This window comes from Acomys minous, assembly GCF_964271855.1.
Source record: "Acomys minous genome assembly, chromosome: 11".
Taxonomy (NCBI): domain Eukaryota; kingdom Metazoa; phylum Chordata; class Mammalia; order Rodentia; family Muridae; genus Acomys; species Acomys minous.
This window is the reverse complement of record NC_140492.1, coordinates 101,059,646-101,087,199: the sequence shown is the minus strand read 5'-3', so window position 1 is coordinate 101,087,199 and position 27,554 is coordinate 101,059,646. Positions and strand designations below refer to the sequence as shown.

At 45.0% G+C, this 27,554-nt stretch overlaps 1 protein-coding gene across 2 annotated transcripts in view; it reads right to left on the bottom strand.

Moving 5' to 3' along the window:
- Window positions 1–10,169: 10,169 nt before the first annotated feature.
- LOC311609309 (uncharacterized protein) overlaps window positions 10,170–27,554 on the bottom strand; it is a 51,553-nt gene continuing 34,168 nt past the window's right edge. For both annotated transcript variants that reach the window (XM_084802319.1, XM_084802318.1), the window contains one exon: window positions 10,170–11,022. The gene's annotated coding sequence lies outside the window, so the exon portion shown is untranslated. The remainder of the gene's footprint in view (window positions 11,023–27,554) is intronic.

The following is a 27,554-nucleotide window of genomic DNA, read 5'->3' as shown; positions in this document are numbered from 1 at the left end:
CTCTGAGTTCAATTCCTAGCGACCACATGGTGGCTCACGACCATCTGTAATGAGATTCCGTGCCCTCTTCTGTTGTGCAGGTGTACATGCAGGCAAACACTCTACTCATAATAAATAAATCTAAAAAAAGAAAGAAAGAAAGAAAGAAAGAAAGAAAGAAAGAAAGAAAGACCTAGAACACCCACTGAGCCATCTCCCATCCCTTCTTCCCTTTTTTCATCTACCTCCCTTGACCATCTGAACTCTGACTAGCATTGAAGAATGAGCAAGAAGCATGAGGCCTCTTTACCTCCCGGTCTGCAAGCTGAGACCTTCTATTTAAATACCGCCAGCAGTAATTGTGATAGTTGTTGTACTCATAACACCATCAACCTATCAGCCTTCTACTTTGCATAGCCACTTGAGAATGATCCCTGGAAATTGCCTCAACTCTCGAAATCTCCTCCCTCTGCCACCCAAGATGCTTTGAGGCCGCCTCTCCCTGCCGCTAATCAGTATGTGCTCAGGATAAACAAACTAATTTTAAAATCAGCCTAAGCAAAACATAATTAGGAAGATAAATTAGCTGCCCCCCCCCAAGATTGCATAATGAATGCCCAGGCCAAGAAAAAAAAAAGCTATTTTTATTACCTGCTGTTTTTATTAACTGGGTAACATTTTCCCTTCCATCACTGCAGCAGAAGGAAATACCACTGAACGCGACAACTGAAATTGATTGTCTCTGCCGTGCTTACTGCAGGATGAAAGCCAGATGTTTTTTTTATTAAGTTGTCCACGAGTGCAAGTGGGCATGCGCCACAGTGTATGTGTGGGAATCGTGGGACAAACGCAGGTGTCAGAACTCCCTCCTCCAGAGTCCCTGGTTGTTTGCTGCTGTGCACATCAAGCTAGCTAGCCTAAGGCTTTCGTGGATTCTCCTGTCTCTGGCCCCCATCTAGATGGAGGAGGGCCGAGACTACAGACCTGTGCGACCGCATCCATCTTTTCATGGGTTCTAGGCACCCTAAAGCAGAAACTCAACTTAAAATTCTGAGCAAGCTTTTCTCCTACTGAGCCCTTTGCTCAACCCCCGAAGAGGTTTTGTTTTACTTTTCTAAATATTTATTATCTGTCTATGTGTAGTCACACCCATGCCAAGATATGCACACGGAGGTCAGAGATCAGCTTTGTGCAATTGGTTCTCTCTTTCCACCACCTTTGTTTAGATTCTGGGGATCAAACTCAGGCTGTCAGCCTTCCACACCAAGCACTTTAACCTTTGGGTTACTTTTCAGGCCCTATTTTTTTTTCTTTTAAATTCTTATATTACATGTATACTAGCATCCTAGTGCTAAAGAAAGGAGGTGATAAGAATCGGGAGACCAGATTTTAACTCTGGTTTATGGTGGGACAGTCTTAAGCAAGTTGGGTAGCCTGTGAGAGACAAGGTGTTTTTCATATGAAACATGCACCCACCTCAACGACACCAGCAGCTAGCAGCAGACACGGGCTTGCTCTGTGCTCCAAATGCAGACCTTTAATCTGTGCCATGACCTCAAGAATTATTTACTAGTATTGTTTCATAGAAGGAAGTGGTCAGAGAGATTAACTTGCTCAAGAAGATATGCAAATTGGCTGTGATTTTTGTACGTGGAGATCAGGAAGCAATCGTGAGAAATGTAACAGGAGCTAAATTAGGGGATTTTTATCATCATCATCATCTGTAGGCTTCATCCTTTTCCAAACCTACTTTAATTGCTGTTCTTTAATGTTTATACCCTTCCAACCCACCTACCCTAGATAGGAGAGAAAAGAGGTTAATGGGAACAGGAGAAGTAGACCTTTTTGGACTCAGTTCCTGGGAGTGATTCCCCTGGCGTAGTCGGCAGGATTTCAGCAGACCAGCAAATTCAACCAAAGTTGCTACTGGAACCTGGAACAGCAGCTGGAACCTGGAGCCTTGAAGCGTTCTCTGGAATGGTCTCTCTAGGAGTGCCTCAAAGTGGAGCGATGAACAGCCAAACAGTACCAACGCCCAAAAAGCCCCACCTCCTATTTTGGGCTCATATATATATCTCCTCTCAGAGTCTGTACTAAGATGTATTTCAGCTGGCAAAAACCAAGCCCCCATAGGAGGTGGTTCATCTTCTAATGGGTGAACATCACCTGACCTCTCACAAGTCTGTTCCCCATCCCACACTTGGGATCAAAGCAAAACCATGTTTACATCCACTATGGTTACTGTTATCATCATCAACATCATCACTTATAATTCCCCCCTAGATTCATGCTCATAAAGAGTACCTTTGACACCCCCTGATTAATCAGCCCGGACCCACATCTCTGACTGACAACTCACTATTCTTCATTTCAGTCTATCTCTATGCAAAATGTCAGGCTGTTCGCAGCAGCTGTCAATCAGCAGCCACTGGAGAGGGCTCCTTTGCAGCAACAGTTTGTAGCTTTCAGTAATGTTTGCACTTTTCAAAAGTGCTGTCAGTGTCCGAAATCATCTCTCTCTCTCTCTCTCTCTCTCTCTCTCTCTCTCTCTCTCTCTCTCCTTTCTCCTCAGCCTTTGCTCTTTGCTTTAAATTGAGCAGCAATGGCCTTTGTTTACTTGGAGCAAATCACGCACCATTTTTTCCTTGTTCCCACTCCTCGTGCAGATATACTTACTGGCCTGTAACTTTTAGACTCAATGACAACAGAGATGCCTCCCATATGCCAGGAAGAGATCATGGTTGCCTGGCAACAGGATGCAGTTCCCCCAGAGGACGCACCCACTGCAGGGCACCATAGCTTCCCATGAATGCTGTTGTCACAGATTGACCACTTCACTGTACTAAAAGTCCTGAAACCCAGGACATCCCTTTGTCCTAGGCAAACCAGGTTGGCCTCCTGTGTGTGACATCACAAGATCAGTGCTGTTGTGGCTTCTTCTACAACCTGGGATAGTATCGATGCTGTGTTGCACTCTGGGGATTCTGCATCTCATTGGATGCTCCAGGGATTTGAGGATATACGGCTTCCTTAGGTCTGTGTGTTGCAGCGTGGTTATTCTGTATTATGTGCCTAATATAAGGAGGGCCCTAGGGAGGATGCTTAATTCTCACTCAGAGGGGAAAATAGAATAGACTCGGGAAGCAGCTGAAGAGAAGGAACAGGACTGGTGCCTACCACAGAGGTCCTCTGAAAGACTCCACCCAGTGGGGGGGATCATCAAAGCAGATACTGAGATTCATAGCCAAACTTTGGGGTAGAGCATAGTGTGTCTTATGGAAAAGTTGGGGGATAGAAGGACCTGGAGGGGACAGGAGCTCCACAAGGAGACCAATGGAGCCAACAAATCTGGGCCTGGGGAGGCGGTGGGAGGGAGGCAGGTAAAGACCAATGCACCAGCCAAGGACCATGCATGGTGAGAACATAGACCCCCTGCTCAGATGTAGTCGATAGGCAGCACAGTCTCCTTGTGGTTCCCATAATATGACGGGTAGGGGCTACCTCTGACATGGACTCTGGTGCCCACTCATTGGTCACTTCCCCCTGGTGGGGCGGCCCTTACCAGGGCACAGAAGATGTGGATGCAGACAGTCCAGATGAGACTGATAGGCTGGGGTCAAATGACAGCAGAGGAAAGCTCCCCCTTTCTGAGGACCAGGGGAGGTGGTAAGGGGGGGATGAGGGAGGGAGGGAGACTGGGAGGAGATGAGGGAGGGGGCTACAATTGGGATTTAAAGTGAATAATTTTTAAAAACCCAGTATTGTGAAAAAAAAAAAAAGAGTAGGCAGGTCACACAGGGGCTGTACATGTGGTCACTAGTAATGTGCCCACTTCTTCTGGTGGGGATTAGTATGGGGTAGGTCATTCGGTGTTTAAGTCCCTCTGCCCTGCAATTCATTGGTTCGCTAAATATTTAGTGACTGTCTTCCATGTGTGAGGCTCCATCCTAGGCACTGAGAATATAGACACGGCTGGGTAAGAACAAAGCCCTTGCCCTCAGAGAATGCACATCTAGGGGAGGAGACAGAATGCACCTTGACAATATTATGCGGAGGCTGGCATATAGCTCAGTCATGGAGAATTTTTTTTTTGGCATATTCAAAAGTCTTTGGTTCAACTCCTGGAAATGAAAAGACAAGCCTGAACTGGACACAGTGGCACACACCTGTAATCCCAGCATTTAGAGAAGCAGAGGCAGGCAGATCTCTGTGAGTTCAAGGCCAGCCTGGGCTACAAAGCGAGTCCAGGACAGCCAAGGCTACACAGAGAAACCTTGTCTCAGAAAAGAAAAAGGAAAAAATAAAAAACAAAGTCCAGTAGAAACTCAGATGGTGACAATGCTATGGGCCATTCATTTGCCATATAAACAAATAAACAAAAACAAAAAACAGTCCACAGGGACACAGGGCCTTGGCAATTTGGGAGGGTGCCAAAGAGCACCAGAAATGGGATTCAATTTTACTCATGCCTCTAGTTGCCAAGAATATGAAACATGCAACTTGGGGTTGTGTGAGTCAAAGGATATGCATAACTATTTAGTCACTTGATTATGAAATATTGTTTCTCTGTGAGAAATAGCTTAATGGGCCCATCCTTATCAATATCAAATCATGTTCTCCCACAGATGGATTGGAAACGTATCAGCTCAAACTCACCCAAACAGTAGCACAGTAACTGAGAAAGGGAAGAGTCCAAGCTTATTTGCAAATATGACAATATTTTATTAAATGAAGTGCGGCTGCAGTCAGGGTTTCACCAGCCAAAATCCAAAGCAGAAAACTAAGTAAATACATTGATATATAAAGACTTGCAATATGTACCCCCAAAGCTGTAGACTGTCTCAAAAAAAAAAAGAAGTAACAGTATCATAACAAATAAGACATATGATTTCACAATGCTATTCACTTATTGCACAAACAGGTATTGAGTGCCCACTGGCCACCAAAATTGTCATCCACAAATAATGAGACGATACCCACATGGATGATAGCTTATTTTGTTCTTCTTTTCATAAGATGAGTTTTGGTGGGTTTGGGGGGGGTTTGGACAGTGCTTGGGCTAGGGGGGGGGGTTTGGACAGTGCTTGGGCTAGAACCCGGGACCTGTGGTTGTTAGTCAGGCGCTATGCTCCTGAGCCCCATCTGAATCCTTATAATTCTTCAAATATTAAATATCAAAGTTTAAAAAGTATTTTAAAAACCGCCAGGCATTATGGTTCACACCTAGAATCCCAGCATATGAGAAGCAGACACTTGGAGAGCTGGGCCTTAAGGTCATCCTCAGCTGTGAAGTGAATATGAGGCCAGCCTGGGCTCCATGACACCCTGGCCCAAAACAAAACAAACACTCAAATACAAAACAAACAGACACCTTCCTTTATGACAGTGTTTCTCAACCCTGGGTGCTACTGGCATCTGGCAGTAAGCATTTGTCCTGGGGCTGCCCTGGCCATCCATCCATGCATAATAGGGCCTGGCCACTCCCACCGTAGGAACCCTCTGTACCTCCAGACTCACTACCATCAGCGTTCCCAGCATTCCAATGGACATGATGTGCCCGACAAATTAACTCATTAGTAACTATGTCTGTGTTGATAGAAAAGCACTGCTCTCAGCTTTGAGCAAAGAGGCTTTCTTTGCGGGGGTCAGCAGAGACGCACCCATGCTCTAGGCACTGAGAATAATGTCCCTGCATCAGTGGAGCATCTGTGTCACCTGACTCAAGGCTCAGGAAACATTGCAGAAGGAGAGTAGAAGAAAATAGAAGAGCTAGAGAAAACGGGGGGGGGGGGGGGGGGGTGCTGTGTGGCACTGGCTTCCAGGCATGATGTGTGACTTCTTAGTTGCCAACCGGAAGGGATCTGTGATCAGCTGAAATGCAAGCTGCTGGGCACACCCGTAACAATTCTCCCCCCTCCTCTCTCTTGTGTTTTTACTTTCTTGTTTGCCTCTTCCTCCTCTTTCATCTTTGTAACAGATTATTTTCGATCAGATTATTGATGCAAAACAGCCCACCCTGAACTGCACGTGGTGGCACTGTCTGGTGGGAGTCCAGATAAAAGGATCTGGAAGAAAGAACTTCTTTCTTTTGCTTCCTCGTTTGTTCACTGCCAAATCCTCCTATTCCTTCGCTGATACCAGAAGCAAGCACCTAGGACTTCAACACAAAGGGCCAGGTTGGGACGGCTGAGAAGCCCAGGTATGTGCTCTGAGCAGCTCCTGGACCCTCCAGTGTGGGACAGCCATTGTTGGACTAACCAACCCACAGCATATACGCTAATCCATATACGTTTAAAACATATCCTGTTCCTATGAGAGATCCCTGATACGGCTGCTGCACGCTGGACCTCACTGCGACTGTGATTACCCACACATGGTTGAGCCCATCAACACCTGTCATGCAAAGGGGCGTGGCCCACAGGGCTCTTTCTGAGAGTTGTGTAACCACAGAGAAGGTACCCCTGCTCCTGTCAACAAACTCCTCCCCAGAGCCCTGTACCCAACCTTAATGAGACACGTTGGGTCACTAATATTCCAATTAATTTATTATTTATTACTGTGTGTGTGTGTGTGTGTGTGTGTGTGTGTGTGTGTACAGTGTGTATGTAGATGTGGGTATATTCATGCCACTCTGCTCTTGTGGAGGTAAGAGGACAGCTTTAGAGAGTCAGATCTCTCCTACCAGGCACGGAATTCAGGTCATCAGGCTTCCACTCACACCCACTGAGCCACCTCACTGCCCCCACCTCACTGCCCCCACCCCACTGCCCCCACCCTCACTGCCCCACCCTCACCGCCCCCACCCTCACCGGCCCCACCCTCACCGCCCCCACCCCACCGCCCCCACCCCACCGCCCCCACCTTCACTGCCCCCACCTCACCGCCCCCACCCTCACCGCCCCCACCTTCACCGCCCCCACCTCACCGCCCCCACTCTCACCGCCCCCACTCTCACCGCCCCCACCGTCACCGCCCCCACCTCACCGCCCCCACCTCACCGCCCCCCCTCACCGCCCCCCTTCACCGCCCCCCTCACCACCCCCCCTCACCGCCCCCCCCACCGCTCCCCCCCCTCACCGCCCCCACCTTCACCGCCCCCACCTTCACCGCCCCCACTTTCACCGCCCCCACCTCACCGCCCCCACCTTCACCGCCCCCACCTCACCGCCCCCACCCTCACTGTGCCCTTCTTCAAACAGGCATGGAAGTAGAAAGGAAGCTAGTGGGAAGAAGAGAATTAGTAGGAATCAGAGAGTAAAGGGGCGTGGAGAGTGTGTGTGTGTGTGTGTGAGTGTGTGTGTGTGAATGTGTGTAAGTGTGTGTGTGAGTGTGTGTGTGTGAGTGTGTGTGTGAGTGTGTGTGTGAGTGTGTGTGTGTGAGTGTGTGTGTGAGTGTGTGAGTGTGTGTGTGTGAGTGTGTGTGTGAGTGTGTGTGTGCCTATAATAAAGTGCACTTTGCATGGCTTTGAAGATGTCATAATGAGTCTATTACGTATAACTAACATGTACTAATAAAATCGTTTAAGTCCAAGTACTCAAGAGGTGAAGTCAGGAGAGCACAATGGTCTTAAAAAACAAACACCAGCACCAACCCCATGTCAGCTCCCACACCTGTTTGCCATAGAGGTTAGAAAGGCCCAGGCCCCAGCTGCAGCCCCAGCTTTAGGTTTGCAAGCCTTCATCAGAGAAGCTTCACGCTGCACCAGGCAGAGGTTGACACAGAACCACTTAACTGACTGCGGATAAGCGATGGTAGAATGCTCTGCCTTAAACAGGCCAGCTGTGCCAGCCTCTGTGAGGTCAGAGGTCAGAGGTCGGGGAGCACCACGCAGAGGGGACAGAAAGGATGGGCCCCTCAACAGCTCATCATGGCTGGGGGAGGGGCCCATAAAGCCCCACCCTCCTTGAGGAACTATTCAAAATCAACAGTTGTTGGGGGAAGGACTGTCTCCCCCTCTCCAATGGGAACAACCTCCTACCCACGGTAGGACAGATAACTGATTAAACTCAGTGGGCCACATACAAAACGAAGACAAATATGTAGAAGGCATGAGAGAAAGGGGAGATGAAGATGATGTACATTTATTATATAAATGCATGAGATTGCTAAACAATTTTTAAAATTAGAGTTCCCTTACACGTCCCTGAGGAAAAACAAAGCAAGATCCTTTTCTTTCAGTATGGGGACTCCCGAGTGTAGGCACAGAGTGTGGCTTGGCTCCTTTCACTCTGGAGAGAGACAGACCCCCCACCAGCTCCACATAGAGCCCTCACCCCTTCCTGTGTGGGTGAGGGAGGTGGTCTGCCCTCTGCAGAGAAAGGCTGGTCTGGGAGTCTGGCCAATAAGGGAGGGCAGGCTTGGCTCCGCAGGGGATCAGTGGCCGCAGGCTTAGGTGCCTGCGTCATACTGTCATCCAGGCCATGCCCCAGACTTGCCCTCTCCCAATGAGCTTTGCTGATGACCGGGGAGCAAAGCCTACACACACACACACACACACACACACACACACACACACACACACACACCTTCTCTAAGCCAGGCAGCTCAGAATTGTGCCGTCTTTACCAAGGATCAGATGGGGGTGGGGGTGGGGGTGACAGGCCACTCCCTGCTGCCAGGACTCTCAAAGAGCCCATTGTGCTCAACCTAAAGCACAGCACCTGGCTGGGGACGGTTGTTATTCGGGCACACACACACTATCTGTAAAGAAGCAAATATTTTCAGTTAATAAAAATGCCTGCTGAACTCAAGCCTGGCTCAAAATTTGTAGGTCCCTGGAGCCCTGGTCCTTCTTCAGACAAAAGGAGGAAAGCAGTCTGGTGTGTTCTGAATGGAGCAGGTTGAGTGGCTTCTAGTCATCTCGAGTTAAGGAGAGGAGGTTAGGGTGAGACGACCCAGACTTGAGCCTTCACTTCTGGGATAACCACTGAAGGCCCAGGGGGGGGTCCAGCCCCAAGTTCTGCAAGAAACAACTCCATTGGAGGCTTTCACCTCTAACACATTCACAACCTTCTAAAGCTGAATAAGGCCCTGCCTCCCCCACACACCGGCTCCGCCCCTGCCCCTCCTCTTCCCCTCACCACTACCCCCCCCCTTCTCCTCAGCTCCCCCTACCTGACCTATAAGTCTACAAGACCAGTTTTGACAGATTTCCCCCTGATTTTTCAATAGAAACTAGAAAATGGGATCTTTCTGTGGAATCTTTTTCACATCTAAGTACAGATTAACATCTTAAAAAACGAAGCTCCCTCAAATATGTAAGGCTTTAAAACTACCTCTGTTTTAGAGTTGGCGAAGACAGTGGTCAAGAGTAAGGTATCTAGGAAGCCTCAGGAATCTGTCTGGTCTGCGTCTTGCATGCTGTGTGACATTGGCTACTTGTCTACCCTGTCTGTGTCTTACTTTCTCCTGCATAAAATGGACGTGAGGAAGCGCACTGTACACTTAGATGAGAGAATGTGTGTAGCTTCCTAACTACAAGCTATTACCTTCAGAGGACACCTGGTCTGCTCTCCCAGAAGTCTTTTTGACAGTGTCACTCAGAGTGGAGCATTCAGTCAATGCCTGTGACAAGAAGCTCAGGGCCTCTTAGAGAATTCCAGTAGCTGTAATCTCCAAATTGAACAAACTCCAAATTTCATACTATGTTCACTATTGCTCACGTCCGAGGTGTCCAACAGCCGCCTTCCCAGAATCCCCTGCAGAGCTCTCTGCCTTCAGCGACAGAGTGACTTATCTCATACCTGTACCTTCTATTGGCCAGATTCCTCCACTGTCCTCTGTCCACAGACGCATCCAAACTTTAACAAGTCCTGTGTGAACTGCTCTATGTTGGCATCTCTGAAGCAGTGACTTGCTGCATACAGTTTATGGGGAAGTAATTTGGGTAAATGGAAGTGAATGAAAGGAAAGAATAAGAAAAGCCAATGGATGCTCGTGTTAGGTGCAAGTGAATGAGATTCATACACAGTCCCCATCCACACTGTTGATAGGAAGGGATAATTAGAAAATCATTCACCACTGTGGTCCTCCCTTCCCCAGGGGTCATTGGCCACCAGCCCACAAAAACAAAGGGAACAGGATGGATGAATGGGGTTCCGGAAGCTGTGAGTACGCTGGACAAAACTTCCAGGAGTCAGCTTCAGAGAGGCAGCTCTTTTTATTAGGAGAGGCATACAAAGGTTCTTAGGGCTATGGGCAAGAAGAACTGATTAGTCATAACACAGTACCTAACTATCATACGGCCAGGGGGAAGGAGCAGGATTCAGATGCTTGCAGGAAGCTCTGTGCAGGGTCATCTTCCAAGCAAAGGCCGGTGTCTGTGCCTAGAGACACTCTCCAGATAAGGTCAGGCAGAGAAGAGGAAGCCCCACTGGGAAAGAGTCCTCCATTTTGCACCGAGCTATCAAAACAGGGTGGACTGCAACCTTAACAGCAGGATCTTCCAACACAACATATTTATTTAAAGTTAAGCATGCCCTTAGCATACAGTCACTAGAAACTACCCAAGAGACTAAAAACATGTCTACCTAAAGACTTGTATATGAATATTTGTGGTGGCTTATTCATAACAGTTAACAACGTGGAAACAACCCAAACTGACACTGATATGTGGAGATGCATGGTTTAGTAAAGCCACACAAGAGAACTCTCCACACAGTAGCTACTTGGACTGTGGAAAGTGAATATTGTCAATTTAATGTTAGATACAAAAGGCAATTGCATTCATATATGTTGACTGTTACATAATGCTATGCTTAGGCACCTGTAATGGTTTTGTCACGTTTGACACAAAGCAGAATCACCTTGGAAGGGAGTCTCAGTAAGGAGAATGTCTTCAGCGGGTTGGCCTGTGGTCATGTCTATGATGGACTGTATTGGTTGTAGTGGTCGATGGGACACCAAACCCACTGTGGGTGGCACCATCCCCTTGGTCTGGGTCCTTGGTTGTATAAGAGTCAAGAAGGTGAGATAAGTAGAAAGCAAGCATCCATCTCATTCTCTCTCAGCTTTTGCCTTAGGAGTTACACTGCAAGACCCTGTCTAAAACATAGATATAAAAAAGGTTACAAAATAGATAAAAAAAAAATAGATACAATGACGGGCTATAACCTGGAATTTCAGTTAAATATACCCTTTCTCTATTAAAGTTGGTTAATCACAGAAACTGCAAACAAAACTAATACCATCCTGGATTTGTCACTTTGTAGTCGGGTCTCTTTGTAGCATAGATGGGCATCTGAGCTGTTACTTACCTACTCTTCACTAGGTTCTTTCCGTCTGTCTGACTCCTGGGCCAGGCAAGCATGTGTGCTTAGGTCCACCATGGAAAAACCCAGCATTTGTGTCATAGCCTTACTAATATGCCCAAAGGCAACACAAGCTAATGTAGGCTTCAGTGGGTCTTTGCACAGTTCTGGATCAGATTCCTTGAGTACTGGTCCACTGTTTCCTTCCCTTCTCATTTCACCTGTATACATCACTTTTTCCTAAGGTCACCTCTGCCCCTCAAGCTTGTGTGGCTTAGAATACTCACTTCCTGCATCTGAGGACCTCATTTCCCTGCTGTCTGTTGGAGGCTGCCTTAAGCACCTCACTGAGTAGCACTCTTCATACAATGGTTAACAAAATGGCAGCTTGCTCCTTCAAACCCAGCCAAGAAGAGCATCCTGGGAAAATAGGGCCAGGCCTTACGTAATCATGCACACACAGCCATAAGTGTCCCATGCCGAACTTGACTCATAAGAAGCCACTCATTAGTCCTCTCTGTGCCCATGAAGAAGAGAGGATACAGGGTGAAACTGGAAAATGAAGACACCAGGGATTCCCTGTAGACTGTCCATCACAAGTTACCCTCTGGCCCTCATATCTGTATCACTCCCACCTGCAGAGTATGTTCATTTCCTCCTGTGGTACCCACGAATTTCACACCATACCAGCACCTGCTCAGTCCACCATAGCATCATCCAAACCAGATCCAGCTGTAGATGAGGCCCCTTGGGTGTATTTCCTCCCAAACTATAAAACTAAAGACAAGTCATGTGATTCCTAACTCCACGGAGGAACAGTTCTATCTAGGCAAATGGGTATAGAAATGCTCATTTTAAAAGGACAATGAAAAAGAGCTACTAGTCGTTGTGGTAGCTGACCCACAGATGGCTGAGGCAGGAGGGTTGCAAGTTCTAGACCAAGCTTGGTTACACTACAAGACCCTGTCTAAAACATAGATACAAAAGAAGGATACAAAATAAATAAAAATAGATACAGAAAGGTTATAAAAGAGATAAAAAATAGATATAAAACATTACCAATCTTAAAGTCGGCAACCTGAAGGCTTCCTTCAGAATTCCATGGTGGGTTACAGGGGTATAATAATTTCAGAGCATAAACCCCCCCAGGCTAGGCTGGTTACACCTTCTGGGTCTTTCTCTTTCAAGGAACCTGCTTCCTGCTGGTACAATTTTGGGAGGTACCAGCTGCCTTACCACTTTGTGCCCTCTCCATCCACTTCAGTTTGATGGTGTTTTTGCAGAAATGATTTCATCAAATACCTTGTGGGTTTCCCATACGTTTCCCTTTACATAAAAGCTGTGACCATAGCTCTTTCTTGAGTTGAGCCCCTATCTACTTGGATTCCTGCTGAGAATTTGAAGGACAGCTCAAGTAAGCTTTCAAATGACATCATCACCAGACAAAATCTGTGAACTTTATCACTCGTGTCTTGGGAGGGGCTTGCATATGCCTGACCTCCCTGTATTTTTAACAAAACTTGTACAATCTCCATTAAGTGTTTTTTTTTCCCCTGCACTCTAGGCCAGAATTTATTTGAATTAATGCTCCAATGGAATTTCTTTTTAAAAGTTTTAATTTTGATTTATTTTTTAATTTTCATTTGGTTGTTTTGAGACAGGGTCTCTCCCTCCCCCCCTCCCCCATAGCCCTGACTGTCCTAGAATTCAGTTTGTAGAGCAAGCTGGCCTTGCACTCACAGAGCTCTGTCTGCCTCTGCCTCCTGAGTGCTGGGATTAAAGGTGTACACCATCACACCTGACTTTATTTTTAATGGTTTGTGTGTGTGTTTATGTATGTGAGTTAAGTACCCAATGAGCCGGCAGAGGGGTCGGATCCCCAGGAGCTGGAATAAGAGGAAGTTGTGAGCTAAGGGAAGCAGAAACTGGGAGCCCTAACTCTGATCTCCTGTAAGAGCAGTGTGTGCTCTTAGCTGTGGAGCCATCTCTCCAGCCCCTAGAGTCAGTTCTGAATTTTATATCTTTCTGCCTCTGCAAGGACTGAGGATCTTTGAAATCATCAAGTTTTGGTGCCTTTTATTGCTTGTCAGCTTCCCCCACACCCTCGTCACTCCCATCCTCTGGCATTTTACTATGAGCACTGAGAGGAAACCAGGTGGCACATTCAATATTTTGTTTTGGAATCAGCGAGATTCCTCTCACCATTTACTTCATGTGTGCAGAATTCTGTGGTTCACTTGTGCATTTTTGTTTTTAGGACATTTTTAGCATACGCGCGCATACACACACGTAAAGGCATGTATAAAGTAATGATTAAATGTTTAAAATTTTTTTATATTTTCCTAAATCCATAATTGGGGGGGTATTTAAAAGGCGCTTTGACTTTTTTAGAAGACCCTGTTGAATATGTAAACAGACGTTTAAATAGACAGTTAATAGCAGTGACTGCCTCTCGTGTACAGAGATCTCCAGGAAGTTGACAACCTATGAGATCTTTTTATTCTAGCAAGATTTACAAGGAAGATAAGGCGAGGCACATAATCATGGAGAGCAAAGCAGGGCTGGTATCCACTGCTGTTTCATGGAGTGGATGCTGCTGGCCCTGCAATGCTGCTGCCCTGGGGCCCTCTAGTGGCTCACCTCTCTGTAGCACCAAGAGAAAAATACCACGGCTAAGCAATCCATCTCCAAGGAGTTATATCTGATCCCTGTACTCAGGAGAGCCTGAGGCAGGAGGATTACAAAGGCCAGCTTGGGCTTCATGCTGAATTACTGTCTCAAGAAAAAAAAAAGTATTATCTGATTAACAAGATGAAAAAAAAAAGTTCAGCAATGCTTCCTCCAATGTTCTTTCGGTATTTAATCTCTGCACAACCATTTCATACGTCACTAGACACCACAATCCCTTTGATCGTCTTTAATGATTACCATTGCTTCCTTCTCCGTTGACATTCTGTCCCTGTAAGCTGTGCTCTTTGCCCCCACGCTCGCCGTCTGGCAGTGCCAAGCACCAGGCTAATCTCTTCTCTACCTAACAGCCCTTGAAAATATTTGCAAACAGCTCCTTGCCTGCCCCCTCACCTCCCTTAAGTAGTCCCAGTTTCTAGATTCTTCTCCCTGTGTTGGTTGTTCTTTTCTGGGCCTGTCCACACTCCCCTGAAGACATGCTGACTGCCAAGGCCTGCCCCACAATACCGGAGATGTGGGTGTCACAGAGCTGATACAACAATCTTGCCAAACACCCTGTTTCCAGACCCTGTTCTCCTCTGGACAGCATTGTCAAAGATGGGCTGACTCCAAGAGTGCTCTGTGCGGATGGCCACACATGAGTCAACTTCACACCTGTCTTACCCTGCCCTCTTTGTAACACACCTAGAAACACTTCACGCTTTGAAGCCATCTCATCAGTTTACAAACATAACAAATACAAACAATTGTAAGCAGATGGCCAGACTTACATGAACTTAACATGCGTACAATCAGAGAGTTCAAAAAGAGTCTTGGGGAACCAACTGCTTCCAGGCAAGATGGCCTCTTGGGTACTTGGAGTGGGCCTCTGACCTTTGTGTTTGCAGATGGCCGGCCTGAATCCCTTCCTCTGTATTTTCAACTCCCTTTCTTCCACCCTGCCCTCTGTGGACACAGAAAAGAGGTTCCGTGTCAATAGCATAGCATCCCTCGATACTGTGAAGACTGATATTCAGTCTGTGCACACCTCCATCCTCCGAGCTAATGGACACTTTTCCCTGCAGGGCTGTTTTTCAAAACCTTTCATCATCCACTTGTCTCCCCTGGCTCCACTCTATTCTCTCCATAACATCCTCCACTTATGGGCCCCAAGACTGAGCAGTGGACTCTAATGACCTATATTGGCTATAGATTAAAAGAGTTATCTCTGCAAAAATATTTCCTTTATAATACAGCTTGCCGTAACTAAGATTTACATGCCTAAAGACTCCTTGGAGGATAACAGGTAGTGTTTAAAACTTTCTCTGTAGATCGTCCGTTTTGATACCTGGGCACCTTATCTCCCAGAACCAATGTTGTATCTGATACGGGGTCTCCCAGCCCAGCTGGAAAGAGATGTTTTCATCCATTGGCTGGATTTAAGGGGTGAAGACTCTCTTACCTTGGTAAGAAAATGAACTGTGGATAGTGAGATGGCTTAGTGGCTAAGAAGAGCTTGCCACCGAGCCTGACAACCTAACATAATATCTGGACCCACACAGCAGAGAGAAAGGACTGACATTTCATGTTGTTCTCTGACTCCTACACACACACACACACACACACACACACACACACACACACACACACACGATAAATAAAACATATGTTTAAAACAAGCAAAAAGAAGATAGGCTAGGGGTTGCTCTCAGCAGGAGCATTCTTTTTTTTTTATGACCTTTAAATTTTTATTTATTTCTTTTTGTGTTGTGGGTGTTGTGTCTGCACATATGTCTGTACACAGTGTGCATGTCTGATGCACGAGCAGGCTGGAAGAGAGCATCAAGTCCCCTGAAACTCGAGTTACAGCTGGTTCTAGAAGCCAGTCACCATGTAAGTGCTGGGCATCAAGCCCAGGCCCTCTGGAAGAATAGCCACGACTCCTAACCACTGAACCACCTTCCAGCCCCAGCATGGTGGTGGTGATGATGGTGGTGGTGGTGGTGGAGAGAGAGAGAGAGAGAGAGAGAGAGAGAGAGAGAGAGAGAGAGAGAGAGAGAGAGAACACCAAAGAGATTCTATTTGGAAATCTGTGCTAAATGGCACCTGCTTTCCAGACTCCCTCATTCCTCCGTTTACGAATCACAGATTAGACTCTTGCCTGTCAGTACTTCCAATATGCTTAAAGTTCTCCCTCTTTGGGGATGGGTGGCTCAGTGGGTAAAGGCACCTGCTGCCAAGCCTGACAACCTGAGTTCAATTCCCAGGACCCACATGATAGAAGGAGATAATGAATCCCTACAGTTGTCCTTTGATCTCCTCACTCATGCTGTGGGACACACACAGCCAGACACACACACACACACACACACACACACACACACACACACAGAGAGAGAGAGAGAGAGAGAGAGAGAGAGAGAGAGAGAGAGAGAGAGAGAGAATTAATGAATGCTTATTTTTTAAATTTTTAAAAAATTTTATTTATTTGTATTTTATGTGCATTGGTGTTTTGCCTGCACGTATGTCTGTGTGAGGGTGTCAGATCCCCTGGAACAGACGTTATTATACAGTTGTGAGCTACCATGTGGATATTGGGAATTGAACCTGGGTCCTCTGGAAGAGCAGCCAGTGTGCTTAACCACTGAGCCAGCTTTCCAGTCTGAATACTTACTTTTAAATGTCAAATTGTCTTTATTTTTGAGAAACCATAGAGTGAAAGCAAATCTACCCACAGCAATATAAACCAGATTAAGTAAGTAGCCGAGATCAAACGAGGAGTGCGAAGGGTGACACCAGGAGACTTTGAATGTCGTGAAGGTTTCGTGAGTAGATGCGTGTAACAGTGTGAAGAAGTGTCCACCAAGGCATGTGCTAACGGCTTCGTCCCCCAGCCTCTTGTGACACTGTGAAGTGTTTGAACCGTGAAGAGGTAGGGCCTGCTCGGTGGGCTTCTGGTCATATGGCAGCATTCCCAAGAAGAGGGTACCAGGACCTTGACCTCTCCTCTTCCTCTCTTGTGCCTCGTGGCTTCAATAAAGTGAGCAATTACTCCTCTCTGCACCCCAGGTGTGATGTACTGATTCATCACAGGCCCAAACACCCATGTGGGTAACTGACTAAGGCTGCACTTCCAAACTGTGAGCCAAACCTGCCATCGTCTTTAATTGGGTGGCTTCATTACTTCGTTATAGCAATAGAAAGCTAACACAATACATTGGCCAAAACTCATCACGCAGATGTTTTAAATACTTACCATCTATTCTCACATCAGTGAGGTGAAACGTGCAAAAGGTTGATACCAAAGAGACCAACTGACTGATGCTGACAGCTTACCGTATTTGCCTTACATGTTGATATAACAGAATATTACATGCCATGAGACTCTAGCAGAACTCAGAGGCGAAATGAAGCCACAAACTGACATCTCAGGAAATGCCAGCTTTAAATAAACTCATGCTAAAAATTCCCACCTATACCAGACAATCACTGGAGAATCAGATCATGATGTTGACAGGAAGTTAATTGAACGTTAATGCTTCAGGAAGATAAGAAGCTTATAGATGACTATAAAATAAAACTGCTTTAAATGATCTATAAGGGGAAAAAAAGGAATAACAACAACAGCATATGAAAAGAAGGCAGTTGCCCAGCAATTTGGGAGGCTGAGATAGAAAGATTACTTGACCCCAGGACTAAGGTGACTAACATAGTGAAACCACTTATCAAAAACAAAGACAAAAAAGAAAACAGCCGAGTAGTTGTTATAGTGAAAACTTTTAAACACTGAAACTCGATATATATATATATATATATATATATATATATATATATATATATATATATATATATGCTATATCATATATGCTTAGATTGCCAAGACATATATGTATGCATGTATAATATGCACTTAATGGATTAATTAAAAAGAAGCAATCAAACTAAAGAAATTTTCCAAATTTAGTACCCAGATTTTTTAAAAATGTGGAACTGAGGAAGAATTAAGATTCTCAATGACAGGAAGACACCCATAGGAACTAAAGAGGAGGCATACAGAAAAAGGAAAAGAAGGGATACAACAGTTATTTTAAGAATTGTTAAGCCAGGAATTCTGAGCCAGGCACAGTGGCTCACACCTGTAACTCCAGCACTCCAGTGGCAGGAGAATTTTGTTGCATTTACATCCAGCATGAGTTATATGGTAAGACTATTCCTTGAAAATAAAAGAAACAAACAAACAAACAAAAATTAAAGACAGGAAGTTTTAGATGGCTGAGTGCATAACGCTAATACCTACTGTTACCTAACAAAGCGCCCTAGAATGTAGGTACAACGCCATCTATCATTCGATCTGTCCTATGGGTTTGCCTCACCTGGGAATGTCCCTCGATCTTGGGTCTCCACTGCATTTGTGGCCAATGGGCAGATGTGGACAATGGACAGTGACCAGCTTCCATTAGCCCACAGCAAACCACAAAGGAAGGGAAGGAGCTTCAGCCCGCAAGGCCCCTGAAGAGCCAGTGTTTGCTCAGCCACCAGGGTACAGACTGGCTCTGCAGAGCTCCTTGGCTCCATGTTCTCACTGTTTTGCAGCAGGGCTTTTAACTGCCCTCCTGTGTGGCATTTTCTTTTACAAAGATTGTAACTGAGGCTGACCAAGAACTTGTTTCCAAAGAGGGAAGCTGGAGTCATTTTAACTGATGCCTTGACATTTTTTTGCTGCTATTGTAACCCTGGTATAACTAATTGTTAGTTTCACCTACGATCACTTCATTCGCTGCATTCACTTCTAAGTTCCTAAATGAATTGCTTTAGCCAATGCTAACATTTTTGCTCCTAGGACTATAGTACTGAAGTTTTCTTCATTTTTGAGTTATGGTTAATATTTAATAAGAGAAATGAGAATTGTCTTTATACAATATTTAGATTGGTGGATAGACAAAGTAGAAAATATTATAGATTATAAGAAATTATAACAGGTAGAAGAAAATGAAAAGGTGAAATAGAGCTTATATGATGACACATTCCCGTAACCCTATCCCTGGGAAGGTGAAGAAAGGGTTCAGGGCCAACCTCAGCTACTTAGTGAGTAGCTTTGAGCCCATCCGGGACTACATTAGATTCTGTCTCAAACAAAAAAAACAGGGGGAAATCAGCAAGACGTTTTCTACTCATTTTGGCTCCCAAAGCATAAACCATTTCAGTTAGAAAGTGGGAACTAGAGAATTATCTGTCTTCAGGGCTGGAGAGATGGCTCAGAGGTTAAGAGTACTGACTGCTCTTCCAGAGGTCCTGAGTTCAATTCCCAGCAACACCCAGCAATGGTGGCTCACAACCATCTATAGTGTGATCTGGTGCCCTCTTCTGGCATGCAGATGTACATGCAGGCAAAACACTATATATAATAAATAAATCTTTTTTTTAAGTTTAAAGAAAATTATGTTTTCCCCAAATAAATGCCGTGTAGAATCTTTGATAAACAAATTAATAATGGAAAATAAGAAAGTGTTGATACCCTCACAGTGACTTTGGATGAGCATCTGTTCTAAAAATGTTTTGTTCTGGGAGGGAGTCCTACCATAAGTTATATTCAAAATATAGAAGATACTTGACCAAAATCCTGCAGCATTACTTGCCCTAGAAAACTTTTAACTTAAGCAACTTTAGGGCCTGCCTCGTGACCGAGGCAGCTTCAGGATGGGATGGAAGGAAAGGAAGACACCCCTCAGGTCCAAGGCTGACACTGATTTTGAATGCCCAGTCTCTGACCTCACAAAATGCCTGTGGACTCATAGCACTGATGTTCAGATGCTTGGTTTGAGATTTTGATCACTACACACATGGAAATCCAGAAGGAAGAAGATGGTGTCTTCTCTGCTATCTTCTGGGGTAGGCAACCCATCTGTGATGAGAGGCGAGTCTGCTGGTTTGGTGTCTTCCTTGGCCTACTGAGACGTTTGGGTGCTTTAATGATGTCATCTCATACAGAGTGTGTGTGTGTGTGTGTGTGTGTGTGTGTGTGTGTGTGTGTGTGTGTGTGTGTGCGCGCGCGCATAAATTTTTACTACCACAGGTAGAAAATTCTCTACTTGGACAAAATCCATAAATGATGCAGGCAAAGAAGAGCTCATAGCTAGAGTAAGAGTACAACATGAAAATTTTGACAGGAAGTCTGTCTTAGTTACTTTTCTGGCTGCTATGGTAAAATACTCTTATAAAAATCAATGTAAGGACTGGAGAGTTCATTTCAGCTCACAGTTCACGACAGGGAAGTCAAGGGAGCAAAAATCTTGAGACAGCTGTTCACATTGCACCTTCAGTCAGGAAGGAGAGAAGGTTTGCACTCATCTTACTTTTGACTTTGTATACAGTCCAGGATCTAAGCTTGGGGAATGATGCTACCCATAGTGGACTGGTTTTCTGACTCCAGTTAATCTAATCAAGATAATTCCCCACAGGTATGCCAGGAGTCCCATCCCTCAGATGATTTTACATCATATTAACTTGACAATTGAGATTAAGACTAATCATCACAAGATGTTTCCTTCAGGTATACTAGGGGATATACTTCCAGGCACCAAAGTTTGACTACTGGCATGCTATACTTTACGTGAAGATGCTAAGAATGGCATAGCTATCTCCCCTCAGGTGGAGGCATCAAGACACAACAATGTGGTCACCAGAAATCTTGGGCAGGAAACCCAAACAATCCGGTTCTTCTTTGACTCTGCCGCAGCCAGCCAGCCACCGTGAGCCACTAATACCCTTTCCTGCTGGAGCCCATCCTTTGCCCAGTTGTCATTCTCATCCCCTTTCTCAATAGGTCAGTGGAAGTGTACTCTTTCCCAGCCTAATCGCACTTTAATCCAGCCACATCCATGTGCCCTCCATTTATGGTTTCTATCCTTCCTCCATCAAGCTCTCGTAGGGTAATAGTCATACATTAGCTATGGAGTAAGTGTTCACCCTTTAAGATGAAAGTAACATGGAAGACGCTCTGTTTAAAGTGATTTACAGACAGTTGTTTTCATTTCTCCTTAAGCCACAAGTAAAATGAAAACCATATACGTAGATGCAGCAGCTACGAGAGCCTTCTGTCTCAAATCATGTTAAAGGAGCCATAGTCTGGCACTATCTGGCTACATCCTGCCGGTGTCTTGAAAACTTGAGTGAAGCTGAATTTTGAATTAATTTTTGAGCTGATTTTTCCTGACAGAAGGAATTTCTAGCTAGTATAACATTCCAGGTGATAGAATAGTCATTGCTTTCTACATTGACCCAGATTTACAGCACAAGAGTGCAGAGAATGTGAAAAAATGTTTGGCAAGGCATGGATGTGAATCCTGTAATTGTGAAAAGGCTGATGACCAAGTGGGCAGGGTAGCTTGCAATTGTTACAGAGGTTGCCCATTAAGGAGCGACTTCAAACTTTGTCCTGGGACAATAGGAAAGGTGCTGTGATGGAGGACACCACTCACTGAAGGTGCAAAATTGAAATTCACATAAAAAGAGAGTAGATGAGAGTACAGAGTCTCTGCAATGTCCTAATGGATAGCGGGTGCCTAGAGTTGTGTTTTTCCCAAGGTTCCATTGTGGAGGCACACAGAGATCACAACAGTGTGGTCTAAGGGAGCCAGGATACACTTTGAGATGATAGGAGAATGTAGAATCAGACACATTAGATTGGTTTTGCAAATGTTACAAGAGTAAGAAAGTCTTGGGGGCCCCCGCCAATATTTTAGAAAACCATCAAGGCCGTGCACTGTGCGGCAAGGCTGACTCTCTACGTGGAACTTGGAGTGAACTGTGTATGAAGCTGTGAAAGTCAAAGCCAAGTTTCAATAGAAAACACAGAATACTGGACGTGTCAAAAACAAAACAAAACAAAACAAAACAAAACAAAACAAAGAACATTTGCCAAGGCACGCTGCAAGTATCAACCGAAACTGGTCCAAGAGAAACCCCACATAGAAAACAGATTTGGAGGGCCGAGGATGCCTAGACCTTCTGGAGCCCAGGTGATGCCAGCAGAAGTCCCAGTTGATAAACTTGGAGCCATGAGGTTCAGTGTTTGCTTTGCCGGTTTCCAGTCTTGCTTTTAATCTTCTCTTGCTCTGCCTCAATTCTTCTATTTTAGTAAGAATGTTTACTATGTGTATGTGTTGTTGTTATATGAGAAGTATATAGTCTATTTTCTTTCTTAGCTGGCCCATAAGAGTTTACATGAGTCTCAGAAAATACTTTCTATTTTGAACAGTGTGATACTCTTAAGACTATGGGAATTTGGGAGTTGGATTGATTACATTTCACACTGTAAAATGGCTATGAGATTTTGGGGACTAGAGCTTGGATATCATGATTTAAAGTGATGTGTTTGGGTGTCAAGAGGACAAAGGGTAGACTTGTAACAGTCAATTTTGATTATCAACTTGATTAGGTAAGTAAATATGTAGGATATTGTCAAGGCATCTGTCTTAGTTATTGTTCTATTGATGTGAAGAGATGCCATGACCAAGGCAACTCATAAAAGGAAGCATTTGATTTGGGGCTGGCTTACAGTTACAGAGGGTCAGTCCATTATTATGGTGGGAAGCATAGCAGGGGGTAAATAGGCATAGCACCAGAGCAGTAGTTGAGAGCTTACACTGGTCTACAAGCAGAAGGCAGAAAGAGAGAGAGAGAGAGAGAGAGAGAGAGAGAGAGAGAGAGAGAGAGAGAGAGAGAGAATATGAGACTCTGAGCCTAAGGCCACACCTCCTAATCCTTCCTACACAGTTCCACCATTTGAAAATAAAACATTCAAATATATGAGCACATGGGGAGGATCATTCTCATTAAAACATCATAGCATCTTTTAAGCAAGTCTGTGAGGGTGTTTTCAGACAAGATTAACAGGGATTGACTCATATTAACAGAATATGAGTAACACCTATCCACTGCCTGAGATCCTGGACTAAATAAAAAGAGAGGGGGATGAGAAAGGGAGCCAGGCTAATATGAATATTTCTCACTTTCTGCAGCCAGATCTTCCTAGATGTGAACAAGCAGCACTGCATTCCTGCAGCCACCACTGTAAGCTGCCTTTGACCTGCTACCTTGATCCTCTGTGTCCTCAAATTGTAAGCATAAATAAACCTGCTTCTTGTTGGGTACTTGGTTGCAGCAACTAGGAAACGAACTGATAAATCGTCCTAAATAGATGTGTGGGGTCCATTCGTGAGATTGAAAAGAGTATATTAAGGAAAATAAATAACTAGAGCAAGAACAGGTTTTTAGAAATGAGGAGCCAAAATTGGAAAAATGGGATCATGGAAGTCTCTAGAAAACAGAGCTGGCCAACTAAGACTTGCACACCAGATAAGAAAGTAAAAGTAGAAGTTTGATCCTGAGGGCCAACTTTCAACCCCCAGGACTTTTAGAAAGAGAAATTTGGGAAGGTTTCTTCCAAAAAAACATATATTTCCTCTAACTAGAAGTCTATAGTTCCTTGGCTAAAGCACTAGCATTAGCACAGTGAATGAAAACTGCAACCATGCACACAGAATCAATCAGATACTCAAAAAGTGCTGTGGGGCATCTGTATCATTGGGTTCTCTGAGCCTATGTCGGTATGAGAGTGGATTTGTAAGAGATTTACAAGGAGAACTGCCTGTGAAGGACAAAGGGCTAGAGATTAGGAACAAGTGGGAAAGCCTCGGACCAAAGCGCTGGTCCATACCCATGAAACAGCAAGGAGAGAGCATACTGGGAAAAGCTTCAGACTCCAGCACTGTCTGAGAAAGTCTCAGGCACAGCAAAGGGGAGTCTCTGAAGCAAAGGTTTATTAGAGGGCCCCATAACAGCCAAGCACAGCCGCCGACACCAGCATCCTTGCCTTATTCAATCATCAGGCAGTGCGATCTAAGGAAACATGGCCTCTGTTCACATGGTGGTAGACCCACATGTTCTGTTAGTCAACTGTGCCTTTTGTGGCAGGTTCTCCTGAAGAGACCTCTGAGCAATGCCTCCATGATTGAGATGGTCCATGCTTTCCCTGCACAGGGTCAAGTCTCCAGGGCTTTGATGGGCCTCTCTTCCTGAGGAAGAGCTCAGAATATGAGCCATAAGTTCTGGAGATGCTGTTTGCCTTGAGGTCACAAGCAATATTTATTTGTGTACTGTGCAGCCTAAGGTCCCTTGCTCTCAGTTCTGCAGTTCTTGATGGCTCACCTGCTGGTTCACCATCATTCTAAAAATGTCTTAGCCATTGGTAGTATCAACTTTTTAGACAGGTTGACTATGGTGTCTATTTACAAGTAGAGGATGAGAGTGGAAAAAGTTCTCATCGTTGCCAAGTGACCCACACATGCCTCACTCTCTCCTCACATGGTGTACAAGCAGCCCCACATCCTGCTTCTGACAAAATACAAAAAAAAAAAAAAAAAAAAAAGGCAGTTTTCTCTGCCAGAATCACTACTCCTCTTTTTACCTGCTGGTCTTAGGATATAAACAGTTAAAGTGTTAGCCAAATATGGGAATATGAACTTGTGTGTTAGTTACTTTTCTGTTGCTGTGATTAAAAAAAAATACCCCGAAAATGTCAAGTTAGGGAAGAAAAGGGTTTATTTTGGCTTACAGTTCCATAGGGGGCACAGTTGATCATGATGGTGAAGGCCTGTCAGCAGGGGTGGAGGCTGGCCTGGTAGTCAAGGGGCAGACTGACCACAGTTCATCAGCACAAAGGAAGCAAAGAAAGAGGACTGGAAGTGAGGGCAGGTTATAAAGCCTCACAGCCCTTCCCCAGTGACGTACTTCCTCTAGCCAGGCCCCCCCTCCTAAAGGAGCCATAACCTTCCCAAACAGCAACACCTGCTAGGGAACCAAATGATCAAATGTGCCAGCCTTTGGGTGGTATTTCTCATTCAAATCACAACACCTAGGTATCCTAGCAACTGGAAGGCTGGGAAATGAAGGTCATGAGTTTGAGGCCAGCCTAGGCTGCGTTGCAAGACCCTATCTCAAAGAAATATAAAATAAAATCCCTTAGTGGAAGCCATGAGTCAGGGTGCAATGAGGCCTTTGCTGCATCTCTTCTGTCGAGAACATATTTTATTTGGTGAACAGAATCTTTATCCTTGAAGAGCCCAAAGGTGTAGAGGCACGAAGCAAAAACTTTTTCAGTGGGTTGTAGGAGGAATAGCTTATGTATTCTATGGATGCATTATCTGACAATTAAAAAAACTATGTCCTATAGAAAAGGCAGAATAGAAGGCAAAACATCTATTGTGCAGAAAGGACTCTGGGATAGAGCAGGCGTGGGAGATGCACCCAGGAATATATGAGGAAGACAAATGTGTGGTACCTGAGCAGAGGTAACAAGCCACGTGGCAGAATGTAGATAGTATAAATGGATTATTTTAAGTTATGAGCCAGTCAGAGAAGAGCCTAGTTGTATGACCTAAGTATCTGTAAGTATATTTTGAGTCTAACTCATTATTCCAGGAGCTTAGTGCCAGGAGGAAAAAACCACCACAACAGTGGTCATTAGGAATGGCAGTGAGTGTAATCCCAGCACTTGGGAGGCAGAGGCAGGTAGATCTCCGCGAGTTCGAGGCCAGCCTGGTCTACAGAGTGAGTCCAGGACAGCCAAGGCTACACAGAGAGACCATATCTCAGGAAAGGAAGGAAGGAGAAAAGACAGTGAGGCCACTTCTGCTTCAGCCTCTCAGTTCCCACATTTCTTCACTTGGTTTCTTGTTATCTTTCATTTTTTCATATTGAGGACACAGTACTATACACATGACTCCAATTGAAGGCAGAGAGCACACTCTAAAAGGATGGCGTGTAGCCTCTCACAAAATGTGTCAGCTCTAGCATTCCAGTGCTTTCTGGGGCTGGGCTCCTTCTAGATAGTATAGGATGTGAAATGACTGTGGACTCCCGGTCCTCTCCTCACACCTTGCTTGCTATGAGGTGGATATTACACTGGGTGTGTGATTCTGTAGCTATGATCAGAGATCATCTACCCCAGGAGTGGTGTTCACTGAAGGTCTGAGGGAGGAAAAGCAAACCTACAGCCATCACAAGTATCCACCCTTATAGGACGGGCTGCTGAATCTTCCAGCTGGGTCAAAATGCAATATATGAGAAGAGTAAAAAAGAAAAAAAAATTGTTGTTGTTGTTGTTGTTTCCATTTCTAACTAAAAATTTCCTCATACAATATATTCTGATGACTTTTCCTTCCCCGACTCCTCCCAGATCCACCCCCCCACACACACTCTCTCTCTCTCAAAGGGGGATATATAACAACCCAAATTTCCAAAGAACGAATGAAAGAAAGAAAGAAAGAAAGAAAGAAAGAAAGAAAGAAACCAAAATATACAAGCAAAATATCAACAAGACAAAACGTGCCCAAACAAAACAAAACAAGGCCTAAAGTCTACAAAAATACAATTGAGTTCCTTTTGTGTTGGCCAACTACAGCTGAGCGTGGGGCCTGCCCTGAAGTGTGGTTAATACACCCAGTGAGACTCCATTAGAAAAAACTATTTTTTCCTCTGCCAGCAGGTATCACTTGTAGATTAGTTTCTTGGGTTTGGGTTAGGACCCTATGTCCACTTGCCCCTTTCAGCGCTGGGACCGCATCTGATTTGAACCTACCTATGCATGCGACTACAGTCTCTGTGAGTTCACGTACGTGTCAGTAAGACATTATTTCATCCACTACTTCTGGCTCTTACAATCTCCCTGCATCCTCTTTTGCACAGGCCACTGAGCTTTGAGGGGAGGGGTTGATAGGGACATCACATTTAGAATCGAGAGCTTCAAAATATTTCACTCTCTACATGTTGTCAAGTTGTGAGTCCTTGTGTTAGTCCTCATCTACTGCAAGAAGGTTCTCTGGTTATGGTGGAGGGCAGCACTGATCTATGGGTGTAAAAGAATATATTTGGAGTCATTTGATTGCTACGTTCCTTTAGCAGAATAATAGTATTTGGTTTCCCCCTAGATGCAATTCCTTTCCAGCCTTGGTTCTTCACCACCCTAGAAGGTTTGGGCATTAGTTCCATCTCACAGGCTGATCCTTAAATCTAATTCAGTGAGTGATTGGTTACTCCCACTATGTCTGTGCCACTGTTGCTCCAGAATACTTCACAGGCAGGTCACCATTGCTGTCCCCAGGGTTTATATTTAGGTGGTTGTTTACCTCTCACCCTTCCACAGTCATGAACACTACTCGGTAGAGATGAGGCCTCTAGGTAGGCACCAGACAGACTTCCCCATGTTCAGTGTGATATGTAGATGCTATTTTAAGCAATATGGCCTTACCATCAGTTTTTGAGGTGCTACCAAATAGCTTTGGAAATTACCTGAGGTGTCTGGGGTCTCCACGTGGCTCTTTTGGTCAATAACTCAACAAGAACAAGAATTAACCCATTCCTGACACAGGAGGTTTCACGTGGTGGTGAGAGATACCTATTTGGGGCTCTGCCTTGCCTGTCTGTTGGCTCTATTCGGATTCTGTTCATATGTGTATATATTTTAGGAAGCTTATACAGTAGCAGGTTTCCATTTGGCCCTTCGAATGACCCAAGATAAAGAAGCCTTATTTCTCAACTCAGAAATCCCAGGATTCCTGGAACTCTCTCTAGTTTATGTGCATCTTCCTTCCACACTGG